Genomic DNA, 20,123 nt, shown 5'->3' with positions numbered 1-20,123 from the left:
GTACATATTCAAGCAAGGCATTGCAATTTGAAAGTCCTACGTTTGTAGTAAGTGTATAGAGTGATTTTGTGTAATAATTGAATGTGCACCATCACTAATTTTAATATGTTTCATATAGTCTGATATTTCTACTGCATGATTCAGCAGAGACAAAAAATACATGTGATTCAGGCACACCAGAAGGTGAGTGGTCTGTCCATGGAGTTTGAACAGAAGTACATACAAGACACCTGACTTTGAAATACAAAACAGAAAACTTCCAATTCCCACCTTAAAAAGCTTCTGAAAGAAAAGCACATTTTCTAACCTTCTAGCTGCTGAAGAAAAAGAGCATCAGCAAAGCTCACACAGTTTTTGTTTTGCTTTCTTTTATGAAGACTGACCCTTTCTCTAGTTTTTAAAGAGAAATATGTGGGCACTTATTTCCAGAGGAGCTCTTGTCCTGCCGTTCTCAAGCATCAGAGGCTCTCGGGCTGAGCACAGCTGAATGCTGCTCCTGCCCTCCCTGCTGTTCTCCTTGGAGTCCTCTCCCTGGAGGGCATGGGGACTGGGATTGCTACAGGCACTGGATCCTGAAAAGCAGGGCAATGGAAGTGGGTGGGATCCAAGGACTCAATGTGCACAGCAGATGCACAGTGGGAGGTTTAACTTTAGACTGGAGCTGGTCTGACCCTGGGAATTTAACACCCCTTGGAAGGCAGAGGCCATTGGAGGGGACCTTGAGGCATATCTACCAGATTCAGTTTCTTCAGAAAGTATTGAGTCTGTGTGCTGTGAGACAATTTGACCCAACACACAGTAAAGTGTGCTATGACTGGGTTCACTTCTGAAGTGTACTCTTAACCTAAATTAAGGTGCTAGCATGGGTGCAGTCAAAGGTCCCTCACTCTCCTGCACTGGAGAGAGCCTTGGTATTGAGTGTAAAATTAATTCAGAGTCCAGCAGCACAGAATTAGCTGCGTGTGGGGATCAGAAGGCAGGTAACAATCAGCTCACAGAAGCTTACCAAAGCCAAGTTGTTTTTGTCTTTTAGATTTGCACTTTTCAAAGTGACCCAGTGTATTTTATCAGTTTGCCACAACAGTGACCCACAGCGATTACTTGACCTCATATGCTGAGGCACAGGGATAAAGTCCTTATAGGCCAGGCATGATCCATTTGGCAGAAGCACGATGATATCAACAAAAAAAAATCAACTCAGTGGTTCTCAAAATTTTTTACTCTTCAACATCACCATGCAGTTAATGAGCACTTGAAACGATATGCTGCATCTTATTTTTTCTCTTTCCTGTGTCACCCTTACTTTGAAAGCCAGTTTCCAAGCAGTAATCACAGTACATCACCTGTTATTAGCATTTAGAAATTAAATCCTTCTCTGATGACTCAGTCCGCTGGAAAATCAGCTTTTACTTTCCGACTGCACCATCAAATGAACTAAATTAATTTCCAGAAAGGATACAGGAATCACTCTTCTGCATTTTTCAGCTGCTAGATGTCAACTGGGACTTGCAAATGCTCAGTTCATCAGATGATTTTGGCTTCTTAGGAACCTTAAAATATTTTTTTTTAATTTATTAAAATTTAATATTTTAAAAATTTAAATTTTTTAAAATTACAGTAGCTCCTCTCTAGAAAGAAACATGGAGAGCAGAACACCACAGCTACAAAGTCAAAACACAGAGGGTGAAGAAGGACAGGAGGACTGATCAATCAAGATCCAGCTATAGGTTTGCTGTTCTCAGGGAGCACTTACCATATAGCAGAGGTAAGGTGAAGTTCACTTTTGCTACAATAAACACCTTTTCAATAAACACCTGACACTGAGCAACAATGGCAGAAGTAGTTTGGTTGATGTTTTCAGAGAATATGACAGCTCATCAGACTTGTCTAGCCTTGAATGGTTTAAGATTATCATAAGGCATTTTTAGCATTTCCAACAAAAAGTACAGAGACAATATTTTGCCAAAATGCATCTTCATTTTTTGCCTATTGTTTATACTGAATAAATGTATATACCTAAAATTAGAGATTGCTGGGATGGGAGACTGAGAAATCAAACTTTGAAACAAAACACACATCGAAAGTCAAGCCACATAGCCCGTGCTGGTGGCCATGGCCCCAAATGGTCTTTATTTTACCCAGTCTGGGCAATCAATGAGAGCTCTTTGACAAGAGAAGTTGGACCTAACACAGGCCTTTTCTTTGTCCCCTGCCGTCAACTGCAAATCTGAGATCTCCTTGCATATGTTTTCCTTTCATCCCTTGATCCAGATCATCTGATCCATCCATCAGATAATGGACTGACATCCATTTCAGTCTCTGGATGGTCCTGAACTCTTTGCCTGGCTTCCTGAATCACAGGTGGGTGATGTTTAGCTGGGGTTATTTTCCAGGCTGTAGCAGGTATCTTACCACATCACGTGGCTGTTTTCCTTTCTTGCCTGGCTGCACTTTCTTGTTTCAGAGCAGCACCAGCTCCTGGCGAATAGGTGACTATCAGCAAGTTGGTCACAGTTCTCAGATCTCAATTTTCAACATGCTCCCATACATTCAAAGTTTTCACTGCTATCTCATGCTTCAGCTTCACATCCTAACAGGGAATAACTGGTACCAAGCTCCAGTTCACACAGGAAGCTCACACAGTAAGTTGGTACAAGCCCTGACTGGAGCTTGTGTTGTTTGCATAAGGCACTTTTAGCGTAAAGTAGATCATGAGGCACGTGTCCTGCTACTGGCAACAACAATATTATTTGTACTGGAACATTATGTACAAAAATGTTCAAAGATTTGTTCCAGTTATGCTGTAATAGTGTGTTTACTTCTGAGTTCAAAGTAAGCTAATACTAATTAAATCCTTTTTTGCCTGTTGCTACCTTACAGGTACCAAAGGTCTGTGCTTGGGCTTCTTCACTGTAAAGGTTGAAACATGGATAACCAGCAGGTTCTATCCTGAAGATTTCTGTGGTCTCAGTGGGTGTTTCTGCAGCGAAACACCGCATTATAAGTTCAAAATTAAACACTTGTGGCCATTAGCTGGAGAAGAAAGGGAGATGTTTGTGAAGTACAATCTCTCAGCAGCCTTTCTGGCAGTATCCAAAGTAATAATAAAATGGGCTTCAGGCAGCAGATGACTCCAGCAGACCCATGGTCCAGGGAGGGGGGGTCATGTTAGTTAGAGTGTGAAACAGTCACTGTTTGTGCTGATGCAATTTTTTTTTTTTTTGCACAAATCCAAATTGTTTTTAAACATACTTACCTCTTGTTATTATCAAATAACAACAATTTGCTTTGAAGCACAAGGATTTCCTGGAGAAGAAACAATTAAAGCAATTTTATGGTCTTCCCAGGTCCTTAAATCCCTGATTAGTAATGACAGTGGATGCTACTGTGCTTGCTCATTTGTTTGCTAGCTTAAGAACTGTGCGACCATGAGTTTAAATTTTTTCCACTAGGATTTAATCCCTGTTCCAGGGAAATGGAACTAGTACATATCTCACTGACTAAAAATGGAGGGATAAATTATTCTCACCCTTTCTTACCCCAGTGAGGCAGGCAAGTTACAAGAGCCATTCTGGTGCTTTTTCTTGCTGTAATGTATTGGGGAGAGCAGGCAGGGATGCAGGATGAAGCTTTTCCATACAGTTCACTTGTAAGAAGATGCACACTAAATTAAACACTGTGTTTGCACTCTTGGACTGCCTCTGTGGATCTGAAAGGGTATTTAAAGCTTTCTGTGTAATGCTGAAAATGTACAGGACTAATTAAACTGACAAAAAGCAACACTAAATTAAGTTACTGAATCACTAATTAGGCAAGCAATTCCACCAGTGATGAGAAGCGTGTAAAGTATCACTTATGTAGTTAAGAGTTACTCTTTTGGACTAATGAGGTACAATGTAGCATTTTAGCCTCTTTTTTGTTCACTTCCATATCTTTGGTCATTTTTTCCCTCAAAGTATGTTCTCAAGTCTGGATACCCTTGATGTCAGAGTGATAAGATGGCAAATACCTAATTGAGAAGCCAAACAGTCAAACACTAACTTGAATTTGTATATTAGGTACAGGAAAAAAAATATTGAAGACTTAAGAACCAAAAAGATAGTAAGTGGAAATATAAAGCATATAATTTTTTTAAATGGCTGTTTTTAAAAGGAACTATGGCTGAAGAAGCCAGGGAGTACAGGGATAAAGAAAGAGAGAAAAAGGTTTTCCTGAAGAATGACAAATAATCTCAGCTTGTTCCCACAATAACTGCTTTACCTGAACATAGAGTTACAAAGCTGAGCTTGGAGACAAAGCCAGATTACTTAGGGGGAATGAGAAAAAAAATCAAAATTTCTGCACCTGAGATTGAAACAAATTTCAGCATTTGCTTGATGGATTTTTAACTGTATAAACAGGGTCATCTTTATCCCAGCATGCTGAAGGAGCATGAAACTACAAGTCTGACAGCAAGAACTGAGCAGAGGTAGTAACAAATTTACCTCTCATCCTCCAGAAAAGTGGCAGGAGGATGTCAAAGCATCCACAGGCTTCAGCAGAGACATGCAACCTGCACCACGGGGCTGAGCACTGTAGAAAAGGAGAGGTGCAGAGGAGCAGCTCTGGCCACAAAACATCATCTAACATCCATCAGCACCTTTCTACTGGGATTTGGTGTAGTTTGGCCCATCCCAACAGGGTACATAAAGTTCTGGACCTTTGGTCTTGAAGGTCTTTCTCCCTGCCTCTTAACCAGCTGTGTCAGCAGCACAGTGGCTCTCTGCACTTAGGTGAATCCTGTTAGCAAGGGCAATATCCTCAGCTTGAGCTGGAGCCTGGCAACAGCTCCACCACAGGTAAAGGAGCCTTTCTGCAACAAAAGGAACAGTAATGCAGAATAGAATCTACCCAAGGAAGAGTGATAAGGAACAGAATCCTCTGGACTCTGATCACTTGCTCGGAGGCTCTGTTGATCAGGACTCACCTGAAGGTATTTGTCTCACAGATCTTCCCTCCCTCAGCCATAGCTTGCAGCCCCATTAGCTGAGCTGAGACAGCTGTTTGGCAGAGCAGTTCTACAAAAGGGATCACTGAAACAAGCTGGCTCACCATGCTACTAAGAGCCATGCAAAAATCCTGGACACTGAAAACAGACACAGAGTAGGGAGCAAATGCAGAACTCTATGGGGATGTAAACTTCCTAGGAGCCATCTTTCCTAAATCTATTGAGACATTTTCCTTGGAGAGTCAGCACTAAGAGAAAAGATGAAAACACCTTCCTCTGAAGTTCCTATCTGCCAGACCTGGGACCTAAGCTTCCTCTCCTTTGTTATATCAGACTCTGATCCCGTGATTCTTTCCTTCCTCTTTGAACAGCATTCCAGCCATTTCAGACTTGGCATTTTATCAAAGGATTGAAGGGTAAGCAGCAGCAAGGTCAGATGTTCCTTGGGGTGACTCAGGACTTCATCAGAATATTGTCCTACACAACGACCTTATGAGGAATGTGAATAAATCATAGCAGGAATTAGCACACATCCTCATGAGCTTCAGTGTGGTCTTTGTTATCTTAACAGAACCAGATTTGTATCATTGGTGCACATGTACACTCAGGGTCTATTTCTAGTTCTAATTGCCTGGAGTGGACTTTTACATCATGTCAGTATTGTTCAAACATTTACACAAGAATCTTTTCCCACAACATGCAACATTTCCTGTTTGAATTCCAGTGGCTTTAAATGCTGAGAAAGTCCTTAAATAGCTTGTAGTGGGTGACACGAGCTCATCATTTTATTTCAATGAGAAAACATGCATATCTAGTGAGGGCCATATACTCATGCAATATAAATCCTGAGGCAAAAAGTTCCAGTTTAGCACAAATACAAAACAAAATGAGTCATGTTAAGAAATTGCAAATTTTTTTTTATTATGGTGAAAAATGTGTAGTTTCATACTGTTATTCCAATATGCCAAAATCTAAGATCAGATTTATATATCCACTCTCTGTTAGCTATTAGAGCTCAAGATCTGTGGGTAGTATACAGCAAGGTTTTCTTTATTTTTCTTTTTGATTCCAATTGAAAAGTAATTTAAATTTTAAAGATTTCCTTTTTTTATGCATAAAATTAATAATTGCTTCTGTGCTAATGTCTGTCTATAGCATTACCAAACAAATGGAAAGCAGGATCCCAATGTTCCAGTCAATCACATCAACCTTACATCAATGTCTTCTTTGAAATCAGTTCTATGACAGCACTGTAAAATCAGGATCAGCTTCTCTCAGTTTATATGCTGAAAGTAATGACACAAGGAGAAAATCATGGAAGTGCTCAACCACATTCCTATCTCTAGGTCTGTGCTATGGAGACAAACGGTGCCACCAGCACCTTTCAAAAGTTATTAACTTCTATGAAATTGTCTTCTCAGTAGTGAATTCAGCACTGTGATCTCTGCCCTGCTTCGCCATTTCTCAGACTATGTTGAAATAACAACAGTGGAGGTCGTTTTAATAAAGATAGCAGTGGCCAGGCAAACCAGCCCCCCATGCACCATTGTATCAGACACTGGGCAAAAATTTGAGTAGAGCTGCAGAGTGATGGGAAAATGGGACAGGCATGCTGTCCCATTTCAGCAATGCTGCAGTTTGCCTGAAGAGGACCATTGTCCCTGCAAGAGCAAGAGGGAGCAGAAAGTGAGCCCTTCAGTCAAATATTAAATGATTAAATTATTGTCCTAAATTCAGTTGCAGTTAAGGTACACTGATGTGCCAACAAGGGACAGATGCTGCCACCAGAAAAAAAGGAAAAACGTTTTGTGTGTAGTGAAAACATACAAAAACCTGCAAGGCATTCAGATGTTACCTTAGTGAGAGGGGACATATAAATACCTGTAAGACAAAAATTCATAATTCAAAATTCATTCATTCAAAATTCCCAGTGTCAACACTAACTCTGATTCACTGTTTTGTTCTTCTGCATTAAAATCTCCCACCCTTTCCCATGAAAGGAAAAAAATCCCCACTTCTTAAAAAATAATGTTAGAAACCAAGTGCTAATATGTTTGTTGTGCTCACAATTTTTCTGGTTTTGATGGAAACCTTGCTATCAACTTATAGAATTCATAGTATCACTAAGATTGGAAGGGACCTCCAAGATCATCAAGTCTAACCTTTAACTGAATACCACTCTGTCCACTAAACCTCATTGTGAAGTTCTATGTCCATCAGTTTTTGAAAATTACCAGGGATGGTGACTCCACCACTTCCCTTGGCAGCTGGTAACAATGCTTAATCACTCTTTCAGTGAATAAATTTTTCATAATATCCAACCTGAACCTCCTCTAGTAAAACGTGAAGCCATTTCCCCTTGTTATACCATATCTATATAGTATAGCTCTCTGTATTGGCATATATATATATATATATATATATATATATACACAGATAAAAATAATATTTCTATTTCCAAGAGCTGAAAAGTGTTACAGAACAGTTTACTCAGTTTGAACTCACTGGTAATATAGTCTCAGGGAATAAAATATGTGGATATAAATAAAATAAAGACTTCCTTCTGGACCAAATTTTTCCTAAAAACTGAATGACCATCCAACAATTACTCAGGAGGAAGCAAAGACATCTGTTAAGAACAACTATTTTTGTGTTGCTTCCATCCTTATGTGTGCTAGTGTTCTGCGTGAAAACAGGAGAAAGCATAAATAAACCATAAAGTAATTAATTGCAAATAAGAGTAGGCATTATTACACAGAGTTAGAAATTACCCAGTTTACTGATAATCAGTCTTCATAAAATTGCACTACTGCTGCACTTGTAAGGAAGGGAAAGCAAAGAATAATGGTCTGTAATACTAATTCAGTATATTCAGGAACTGCTTAGGAAGAAATAGGGCCTCATTAAGGTACTGACCAAATTTTCATCATTGCGATGAAATAGAATAGTGGTCAATCCAATATTGTTGATAGGTTAAGCAAAATTTATAGAAGTGTGAGATCACCAGAATTACTCAAGAGAAGTATTTAGCACATGAATCTGATGAAGATGAGCTTGTAAAAGTAAAAAGCAAGAAACCATTTGAGCAAGCACAATGGATATTGATGGAGAGAAAATTCAATTTTATTAGAGCACAAAAAAGTTCTGAATACATCACTAGTAATCAACTCCTACAACTTCAGGAGGTCCAGTAAATCTTTTGTAAATCTTTGGCAATTTAGCCAGTAGGATTAAAAGAACACCTGGACTTAATCCTTCCTCTCCATTTTCTAAACATTTAAAAGCACCACTTTTTTAACCTTCTTTCGCAGGAAGATTAAGTAATCAAAGGCTAGGATTCCATAAATATTAGTGATTCTCTTTTATTATAGGAAATAATTTACAGTATAGGAAAACTGTGTCAATAAAACTAATAACTATGGACTTAAATGGCTGTAAACACAATAAAGTTCAGAATCATGCCCTGTGGATTTCCATGTTACTAGAACCATTGTATGTGACCAAACCATTACAGTAGGAGATCTATCCAGTGTAGTATATCCTCAGATGTTACCTCCACGTCGTTCACAGTACAATTTTAGGCAGGGCAAAAGCTGGATATGTAACATTTATTTTACTTAAAGCTGTCTCATTTAATATTTTTTTGGTCTAAATATGCTACTGATATACTTACTGGGGAGCTGATACTCTCTTTGTACAAATACCAGCTCAGATTCTCACATAAGGAATTGGTATTTAATTTTCAGTTGGGCCAATTCAGCTGACAAAACAGCAAATTCAGCTCTACATGTATCTTTACACTGCTCTTCCTATAAGAAAAGTTGCAAGACTGAATTAAATAAATCACAAGGCATGCAACCAGGAGTTAAATACTGTCTGTCCTCACGGGGTATCATTTCGGTTTCCCTATTCTGCTGCAATAGAAAAGTAATCAAATCACATAGCAACTTGTTCACAAGTTGTTATGGAATGTCAAGGTCCCCACAGGGTTAATCATCATGGATCTGATAAGTACCTGTGCTCCTGTTGAAGGTAGTAATGATGTGAGGCCCTAAATATCTTGCAGCCATAAGAACCTGGCGATCTACTGTCTCTGGATGTGTCCCACAGTGTTCTGAGTGTTCTCACAGATGTTTAGGGATGTTTAGTGACTACAGTAACTTGAGTTGATCTGATGATAGAATAAAGGGCCTACACTGAGATTGGAAGGGGTCAACATTTGCATCCCTGCATCAATTTACTGCTATGAGCAGAATTAAAAACCTGTGCAGGTGGATTCTTCCTTGACTGGATACAGATGGATTTGCAGTCCATCTGAATTACACATTGTTACCATGAGGCTGGAGCAGATTACATAATCTATTTAGACTGAGTTTTAACTCAATCCCTTTCTGCATTCCTTACCTACATACCTGTTGACCGCTGTATGTTTTGCTGAGATTCTGTCTCTCCTTACAAAGAACAGCTTATATCGGTGAAATTTTAAAGGAAGCCTCTTTCCTCTGCAGCTACCATGAGCTACCATCTCATTTTATGACTGTACTCATCACTGGTGCTTGCTTGGGAGCTGTAACGCTGCCCTAGCTGCATTGCAGACCTTGGCTTAGAGGATTTTGTGCTCCTCTCATCTTCTGCAGAAAAACTCTTGACATTCAACATTTTTGTGGGAAATATTGTCTTCAATGAAGCAGGGTCCAGGATGAATAAATAAATAATCTGTCAGGAAAATTTTTGGGATATTTACTATAATCTTTCTTGTTCTTCTTCATTTTACTTTGTGCATTTCTTCCAGAACTTTGAACTTTGTTTATTTTACCCTAGTCATCTCTTCCTACGTATCTAGTCTAGTCTTTATTGTCTGATGCACCATACTTCTGGGTTTTCTGTGCGGGCATAGTGATCACCTGCTTTTCCAGGAACCCCCAGCAGCCTCATGTGGAGAATCACAATTGTTACCATCATGCCTGCCATACACAGCAGATATCAAAACAGGGCAATCTCTTGGGTGACCAAGTTCAAGCTGATACAGAAGCTCCAATGAAATATGAAATGTTGCCTTTGGGTTCATCATCAAATTTAATCATGCACTTAGTGGAAATTGTGCACTTGGTCTGTCTCAGGCTGGAGCAGCCTTTATGGAGCTCTCCAATCCCTCGTTTCATCCCCTAAAAAGCAGTTCCATTCAGAACACAAAGTATGAGCTAATCATTTACAGTTCAAAGCACAGTTAAAGTACCCAAATCAGGGGTGAGTTTCCATGCTGTGACTGTCAGTCAGTCTCACATGAGAGAATGTGAAATACTCAAGTCCTCACCCTTTCCCTCGAGGTTCAACAACCCTTCCTCTTGGCTCATCTAGATATACTCTAGAGAGGAGACTCCCTCTCTAAAAGCACAAGAGGGAGCAGGTGCCAAGACTGGGCCAGGAAAGCACAGAAAGAGCCCCTCCCATCTCTAAGAGCTTGACTCAGGCACTGTAGGTTCTGAGTGAGGAAAAGTAAAGATCACAGATCAGCTCAGTGATTGCACCTGATTTATTCCTGTACTTGCCTCTGAATGACAATCTGATTATGTGTCACTAACATTAAGATATTAACTAAGATGTAACTAAACTTCATAACTTCATGTTTTTGATTTTTGGGATACCTGATAAGCTGCCCCAGGTTCTTTTTTTCTGAAGCACCAAGCATTTCCATCTGTGTTATGCTAATTTTGAAAAGGCTTAATCTTTAGTAGACATCTCTGTGTCTTAGTCCCCAGGATGTGAGATGAGGATAAAAACAGTGCTTCTAACAGTATTTTTGTGAAACTAAATTAGTATGTTAGAAAACCTTATATTTCACACGATGATTGAGATGGAAAGCACAAGGGAGTTATTAGCTTTATTTTCAGAGAAATGTATAGTAAATAAATGACAAAGCCATAGCTTGATTGATTAATATAAGACAAAACAGTGATGTGTGCGACAGAGTCAGCACATCTGGTCCACTATATGAGTCTACAAAGAGAATATGCTGTCATGAAATATTTACTCATGCACATGTATTTTCAAGCAACTTGCTCTACATCTTTCCCACTCTGATAATTTAATAAAAATATCTATGCAGACACACATGAAGAACCAAATAGAGAATTGTGTAGCTATATACATACATAGTCACATATACATATATAGGAACACTTCACAAAATCTTTGCATTTTACTTTTAGCATTAAAAGTTGCCACTGGTTTTCCTGTCCTATAACACAGGCACAAAGGCTTCCTCTGCTGGAGCTCCTAAACACAAAGTTGCACTTTTTTTTTTTACTTTTTTTTTTTTTTTTTTTTTTTTTTTTTTTTTGTTGGTTGGTTGGTTGTTTTGTTTGTTTTGTTTGGTTTTTTTCCATCAAACCTGCTTCTTTTCAAGGCAGTTCTACAAGGATTCATTTTTTTTTCTTTTTCCTGCAACATTATAATAGTCAAAGTATTGTGAGGTGAAAAATTAACTTCACAATTTTCTTGTTTAATGACACACACTCTGCTGAGATAATATTTTATTAAATGTGCTTTTATAAACAAAAATGAATTACATGTATTTGTGTATTAATTTTATTTTAAATGCAATAAAAATTAAATTTCATTTTTTAACTTCTTTTCTTCAGGGAACTGCTGTCTTAAGTTTCATTAAGTCTTCCATTGATGGGGCTTTATTTGTTTGAATTAGGAATGACTCACATAAGGAACAAGTATCTTCAAACTATCACTGGTATTTTGACAAATCAGTGTTAGCTGGGAAGTCTTTCCAATATTAACAAGATTCTCTGTTCACATGGTCCTTCTGTCTAGGGGTTCTGGGATTTGATAACAGATTTTGTTCAATTAAATGAATGAACACACAAAAAAGTTATTCACAGTAGGTATAAAACTGGTGGACAAGGGAGAAAAATCCCTCAGGAGAAAATGACAGCAATGGGAAACTCTCCCATTTATGCAAAGACAAATGAAAGCTCATGAGGAATATTTTCCCAGACTCAATAATTTCAAAGTGGTATCCTGTTTGTGTAAGAAAAGCATAACAGGATATCATTTAACTCAGAGTGCCATGTATGTATGTATGCAACTGACACTACCATATGGCTTAGCCAAATTGATTCTCTCTTTTCTGCAGTTCTGTGGAAATTTTGGGTTAGAAATCAAAACACCCTGCATCTCTCTAACCACAGCTACAAAAAAAATTATATCTCCTGCCTTTTTTCATGCATCCAATGGCATCCTTTCTATTTGTGCAACAGATTCAAGCTTCTTTACCTCACCTTCATAATTCTTCAAAGATAGGGCTGCCTGTAGTCTAGTCTTCAGTTCGGCTTCATCCTCCACCTCTCTCCACCTCTACCTTCAGCTCAGTCCTCTCCTTGATACCTCTGCACCTTCTTTTGTCCTTTTTACCTGTCTTCAGTCAACCCATGGAACAGATTCCTAGCCCATCTCCATTAGGTAATTTTCTGTATCTCCACACCAGCACCTTAAAATTTCACTGTCTTGTCTTCATGACTCACCTTGGACTCCCAGGTTAATAACAAGCCCCTTAAGCTGTTATGGCTTCTACATGCTCAAATGAGTTCATCATCAGCTCAGAACAGGGATTTCTCCATCATGATGTTAATCCTAAGGTGGACATTATACAGAGTTAGGCAATTTCTGTACTAATAACTCTGAGAGGATACAGAAGAGTACCTGAGTACTGAGCAGGACAATAACAAACAAGGAAAATCTCACTGGCATAAAAGTACATGTTTCACCTGTGACTTGTTTCTCCAGACAGCATTTCCATCCTCTCCCTTTCACAAGAACCAGCTTTGATGGACAGGCTGAGACTAGAAACAAACTAGAAAGACTTAACAAAATAGCAAAGGCAAGAAGCAGAGCTAAATAAAAGCAGCAGATGATTTTCCTGGTGTGCATCAGAAAGTTTCAACATGTGTCAGAGCTCTGAGGAGGCAGAGAGATGAAGACAGCTCAGCCAGGGACAGGCATGTGCTAGGTGTCTAGTGAACATGTTTAGTTTCATGCCAATGTAAACATTTTAAGGGTGTATGACATAGGTGAAAAAGCAGGGTTCCCTGACCCTGTCTAAATCAACAAATTCCTTCCTCTTTCTTTCCTTTCCCCCTACAGATATCTCCATGCCAAGCTCTAGCAAATCTAATCCTGCCCAGTCATCCTCTCCTCCCCAAATCCCCGTCCACAGGAAATGGTGGGTGTGGGAGGCACGTGGAATCAAATTAATTTGGAAAGCAAGTGCAAATTCATTTGAGACCATCCTGTTGCGGGAAGCTATGACTGCAGCAGGGGCTGGGAAGGCAGGGAGCAGTGCTGGCTCCATGAGCCCCCACACCCAGGACTGTCAGGGGACAGGAACACACAGAGATGCTGCTTGGCACCAAGCAGAGGGAATCTATGAGGAGCAGGGCTTTTACTTGGTCTCAGCTCTCAGCTGATTGCTCCTGGGTCACAGCTGATTCCTTGGAGTACAATAGCTGCTGCAGGGCTTGGTCACTGCTGCTGTGCTTTTGCCACCTCTCAAACACCTGTGGGGTTTCACTCCACATCTCAAAAGGGATTTTTAGATCCCATCTGGGGTCCCAGACCTCTGGTTACACTGAACTTCTGAAGAGCAACTGAAGAAAACAGATGAAAAATCAGCAAGTTAAAAGAAAACAATATAGCAAATAAGCTTCCAGAAGCTTCTAAACCCAGTATTTCTCAATAGAAAACAGTTGGTCAGAAAAATTTCTAAAACTTCGTCAACTCTACTAAAGTTATTTATTTATGCTTCACCAGCAATAAAAGAAAGTTTTAAATATTATAAGAACCATGTACAGAGGATCATTTAACAAGTAAACACCTTAAAATGCTTTCAGTATTCCTGAAAAAAATCCTTACATAGGTATACAAATTCAGAAACAAGGAAACATCCCTCTATCTCAAGAATTGAATCAACTCGCTATACTCATACCTGTAAAGGACTCAAATGATCACTATTACATAGAGGTGCCATCAAAAACTTCCATAATATTTTTGGTGTTTATAGCTAAGAAACTTCACATTTTCTAAAGATCAACATCTTCAAAAAAGCCTTCTACAATTTACAAATGGACCAAATGGATCAGCCAAGATCTGCCTATGCAGCAACAAGAATAATCACATATTTATGCAACCAGCAGACCTGATTCCGTAATAAACATAAACTACAGAAGAACATACTTCACTCCCATTTAAAATGGGTTTTGAAAGTTTTCTCTCAAGAGAGTTTGACTCTCTTTTTAAGCCATGAATTAATCTAAGATTACATGCTTCAGTGCATTGCAAGGCTCTCTACCATGAAGCAGGCCTAAAGCAGACTCATGTATCCCTCCTTCACATCCTTGACTTTCCATGCAGGCATGAGTCCCTATTCCAAAGAGTCCTTTCCCTTAACTATAATCAGGAAAGGCACATTTGGCTCAATGATGAATAAATGTAAGTTTTTCTTGCTTCTGGGTACCTTCTAAAAATGTTGAATCTGGAGCTTGAACACATCCTTTCTGATGTAATTTGAGAAATCAAGTTTGTAAATAATTGGACTATACCTGCTGTTGATGATTTTAACTGCATCTGTTAGTGAATCCATACATAAAATTACTGTCTTCAGTAACTCTATAAGTAGCGATGTAGAAAAAGACAGAGGTTTTTCATTGAACAGCATCAACTATTCAAGAAAATTATGTTTGTGTTCAAACCAGCTACAGAATATTCCTATTGTTTTAAATCTTGTTTTATTACAGCCCAAAAAATAAATTAAGCCAAGGCTTTCTCCAAGTAATCCTTCATAAAATTATTGACAAACTCACCAAATAAAAGTTTGTCAGGTATATTTTTCAAAGTGAACAGAAGCATACAGCCTTTTAGGTTAAAATTATTTTACAGCTACTTCTGTGAAGCAGATTAATCACAGCTGATTTAATTCAATAGAGAACTATATAACATAGCTGGAGCACACTCATTAAATACAAGTCAAAGGAACACCTTGCCCCAATACATCCAATACTAAATTGAAATAAATATTTTAGCTGAAAATCTTTTGCTTTGATTTACTAATTGTGGTTCCTAAACTGAGACTTCGGCTTCCAGAAAAATACCTCCTTTGGGTATCCACCTACTCCACTGTGGGGTCTCCCACAGGCTACAGCTCTCATGCACCTCCAGGCACTGCAGGGGCACAGCTGCCTCACCATGGTCTGCACCACGAGCTGCTGGGGAATCTCTGCTCTGGTGCCTGGAGACCTCCTGCCCCTCCTTCTGCACTGACCTTGGGGTCTGCAGGCTGCTCCTCTCACACTTTCTCACTTCCCTCTCTGGCTGCAGGTTGTCTGAGAGAATTCGATGACAGTTTGCTTGACATTAATCCCAAGGAAAAAAAGAAAGTGCAAGCTCTACAAGGGATCAGATTAATATTCAACAAGAATAGCAGGGTTTTTTGGCCGTCTCAAATACATTATCCCAGAGGTGCTACCACTGCCTCTGATGGGCTGGGCTGTGGCCAGCAGTGGGTCCATCTTGGAGCCAGCTGCCATTGCCTCCATTGGACATGGGGGAAGCTTCCAGCAGCTTCTCACAGAAGCCACTCCCATAGTACAGACCTCCCATTACCGAAACCTGGACACACAAATGGAATGCAGTGTTTTAGAATGATCAGTCATTCACTGCCATTAGAATGCAGGAGTTACTTCTGCTTATGTCTTGTAATTATTAATTTAAAAGAACAGAAAGAAAGTGCAGGAAAATAGCTGGAGCATCTAAAAAGGTATTAGGAAAAGAATATAAAGCAAAATCTGAAAAGTTACATAGCTGAATTCCATCAAATATTTCACTAAAAAATAGAGTGTACTTTTTCTTCTGATTGCAATTTCTGGAAAGAAAAGAAGCTATTAAAATTGTAATAGCAAAAGGCTTTGTACAAAATATTCTTTTATATTGTGAGGACCTTCTCAACTTTTGTACTCTGGCCTGCTGAATTCTGTTTATTACTTGGCATTTTAGAGGACTGCCAATGTGATTTGATCAGAATTAAACCAGAATGCTAGAAAAGTTTGAAAAATATTTAACCTTGCAACAATACAGGACCTTATTGAATATTATGAGGAAGAAATAGCTGCAAATACAAAAATTAATCTGCTGTCATAGGCAGGAGACATAAAATATGAAACATTATTTTTTAAATACTCTGTTTTGTACTTGTGTGCCTGTGTTCTGTTTCATAACTTGTGTATTTAGTTTTGCAATAAAAAAGAAGGAAAATAATTTCTATTTTACATCTGTTCATTGTAGAAAATTAATTGGATTTTGACATTTTTTTGTCTGCAGCTAAATACCACAAAATAGCTGAAACTGGAAGAATTGACTTCATTTTCCTGTATATCTCATAGTTTCCCCAACCCTGCTTCAGCTGAGGGACACAAACCTATGTTTTTGTACATGGTCCAGGAAAAGAGGCACAAGGAGGGAGAGAGTGACATCTTCTCCCTCTGCACTTAGTGTGGGTACATGGTGAACTCAGAAGTCCTGATCTGATGGGTGTTCTGACCAGCACCTGGTCAAAGTGTCCTCTAATGCCCACCTGGGAAATGTCATGCATTACTTCTTCATGAACAGTCAGGTGCATCACAGAAATGAGGGTCTGACAGGCACCCAGGCACAAGGGGAATTAAGAACAGTGATATTAAACCACAGTCAAAGCTTATCCATCCCACCTTAACTAGGAAGTGCTTCCTACATCCATCTCTATAAATGCAGTTTCTGAGCACTTACAGAAGATTACCCACCCCATATATTCCCATTACACAGTCTTCATCCAGAGGTCCATCTAAGCAAGCCTCATACCTGATGGGGGCCTAGAGCAGATGCCTGTGGAAGCTATCAAGGTAAAACAGAACTTAGTCTCTAGAAACCTCTGCTGCAGGAGCTCCCTGACCTAGTGACAATGTCTGTGAACACAACAGCACCAGGTAAGGGTTAGATTGGATATTAGGGAAATTTTCTTCACTGGAAGGGTGGTCAAGCATTGGAACAGATGGTGGAATCACCATCCCTGGAGGAGTTAAAAAATATGTAGATGTGGTGCTTAGGGATGTGGTTTATTGGTGCATCTTACAGTGGTGGGACTTGATGATCTTAGAGGTTTGTCTTCCATGAATCCATTCAAACAATTTTTTTAAAGCATGCAAACTTTCACTATCTTTACCAAACTTTTCTGTGTAAAGATTCATTGCCATGAGCTCCTCTTCCCTAGAGCTAAATATAAAATCCCCCCTAAACCATTGCACAGCACTGTACACAGTGCATAATGAAAACCAGAGTACATGGAAACCCTGATGGGCATTGCTCTGAGGGTTTTCTCACGGAAAGCAAACCGGTGACTGCAGTTCTGGGCTGCAAAAAGAACACAGAACAGGCTGTGCCTCCTGACACCCCGTGCATCCTGGGCTGCTGCAGTTCAGGGAAGTAACATGTGACATCACTGCTGGAGGAGATTGTAGGCAAAATACATTCAGAAATACAGGAGAGGGAAGGGAAGGGAAGGGAAGGGAAGGGAAGGGAAGGGAAGGGAAGGCGCTTTGGCGCCCCCTAGCGGCTGTCCCGAGCAGCCGCGCCGCCAGCCCCGCCGGGTTTGGATCCTCGTGGGATTCAGGCCCTTGGCAGCGGACGAGAGGCCGGGAAAAACGCTCTCAGTTTTGAATGGTTTTTATAACAAAGCTTTACTGGACTCAAAGCTGAGCCTGGTTTTTGCTTCTGAAGGTTTGTTTTTGTTAGACAGTCTCGCCTGTGAGCCCGCTGCCAAGGGCAGCCTGCCACAAGCACAAACCCCAAAACTGTTGGATCAGATGAGGCTGGGAAAAGCTGAGGCAAGGGGGGATAACAGATGGAAAATATATGGTTTTGAGCCCCTTTGATACGGTATTAGCAGCCTTCTGTTTCACTGAGAACTGCACTGGAAATACATACCTGGGTTTGTCTGCTCATGTGTGATTTCTACACACACAGACACACGCACAGCTAACAACTGAAATGATGAAGAAGAGAAGCTTTCTAACTAAAGGACCTTTGTAACTAAAGGACCATTCCCTTCTATACTTGTATTATATCTTTGTGCACTTCTGAATAGTACAGTATCATTTGCACTGTTCTGTATAAGAAATATTCATTAGAGCATGCTGCAAAGTAACAACTTAACTTCTGGTTGATGAATATAGAACATGTCAGCAAAATCTGTGTCCACTGAAAGCCATAGATGCCTTTCTTTCCTCAATTTTAACTCATTTTAAAATGAGCTGCTAAATGAAGTGCATCCTGTCTTTATAGATCAGAGCACCTGACAGATCAATACCCAGCGTGGAGATGGGTGTGCAGGTTTCCAGTACCCCTTCTGTAAATAACTTAAATTCTCTATACAGCCATACCAACAGAAATCCCACAAATCCCATGCCAAGGGATTGTCCCTGCTGGCCTCTGGTTTGGCAGTGGTAGAATACAGGGCATACTTCAGAGGGAGACATGCAAAACAAAATTAAAATCACTAGAAAGGTTTCTTGTGACCAGAATGGTCAAATAACTAAACAATTTGAGCTCACCAAACTGAAATTTACAAATTGAAGACATACTACTGGAAAAAGAAAACAAAAGAAGTGCAGTTTTGTAGCATCAGAGATTACATGTCTTTAAATGGCAACTTCTCATAGTTTGAAGTATCATTCCTGGAGTAGATATTAAGTACAGTTAAACCAAGGTACTCTTTATTTGAAACACTCAATTGGTTTCTCTTAATCTGCTACACTCTACATGTTCCCATATATTACAGTTGAAACAAGACTGTTTGGGAAATAACCAACTGATTACCAGTCCTAAAAATGGCCACACAAATCTTTTGCTATCTTATGACAGCTGAGAACCATCAGCTGCAAATACGAAACATAGGCCCCTGGAAACAGTTTAATGTCCTTGAAAATTCTCTGTGTTTAACTAAAAAATTTATTTGTTTTCCCAGGTTTTTTTTTTCGTAGGGAGGAAATGGGTGAACTTTTGAAGACAATAGCCAACAATCACATGGAAAATGTTATCTTTTCATTGCTGTATTTAGGATATGCACCAGGAAGCTGCCAACTAATCTCTAGCACACTGATTTTCTAGGAATACTCTACATTTTAGAACAATGTCTATTTGCAAGAGTGATTCTTTAATTATCTTTTCAGGTCCATCTCCTTTAAGATTTGTTGCCGCCAGCTAATCTAGCCAATGCTGACAATGGGGAGATTAAACCTCATAATCAAATGTAGTAATATCTGCCAGCACAAGTCTTCAAACTTCATTTGCTACCTTCATTTTTAAGCAGGAATTCTAATTAAGCCAAAAGCAGCCTCAGGGTGTCAGTAGAATATAGCTGTATGCATCCCAAGTACCTACTTAGACTCCTGCTCACAGGCTCAGATCTGGTTGTCAGAACAGAGGCCACACCATCAAACTTAAAAAGGCCATTACACTTCCATGAAATTTACCCACTGGCATTCTCCAGTAGGATTCTTGTGCCACTGGACTCTTTCTGACATATGAGCCCTAATACAGTGACAACATCCAGACTTGCAGCCAGAATGAATACCCTTTTAAAGCTCCAGTGCTTGTTAATCTTAGTGCAGAAGCTCTTTCATTTGAGCATCTACCTGTATAAGTCTGCTCGGTCAGGCTGCTGTTCAAAGCAGTTGCTTTCCTTATAAGGCTGGTGTGAGGGCAGGCTGAAGAGGGTGTACAGACAATCTCTTCACCTTTAATTTCACATACTCCAGTGTGTGACAAAAACAAGCCCCACTGTGCTCAGAGAATTCAGTCTCCCCCAAAAGCAGGGCCTACACCCTGTCTCACAATGCCAATACAAGGACTTGTGTAGTATTTTTCCTCAAGCTAATTCCTACCATGCTTCTCCTGTAAGCCTCCCCTAAGGACTGTCCTCAGTTTCTCTCTAGCAGAGAGGAAACCTTCTGCTTTTAGCAACTTTTTACGTCCAACTGTTAAAGGCTAGTCAAGTATACAAGAAAAAAGGAATCTTTTCTCCCCCTTAACCTTGTAACAT

The sequence above is a fragment of the Passer montanus genome, unplaced genomic scaffold (genome assembly GCF_014805655.1).
Source record: "Passer montanus isolate IOZ18808 unplaced genomic scaffold, ASM1480565v1 scaffold4, whole genome shotgun sequence".
Classification (NCBI taxonomy): Eukaryota; Metazoa; Chordata; class Aves; order Passeriformes; family Passeridae; genus Passer; species Passer montanus.
The sequence above is the reverse complement of the archived record's forward strand: the minus strand, read 5'-3'. Positions refer to the sequence as shown.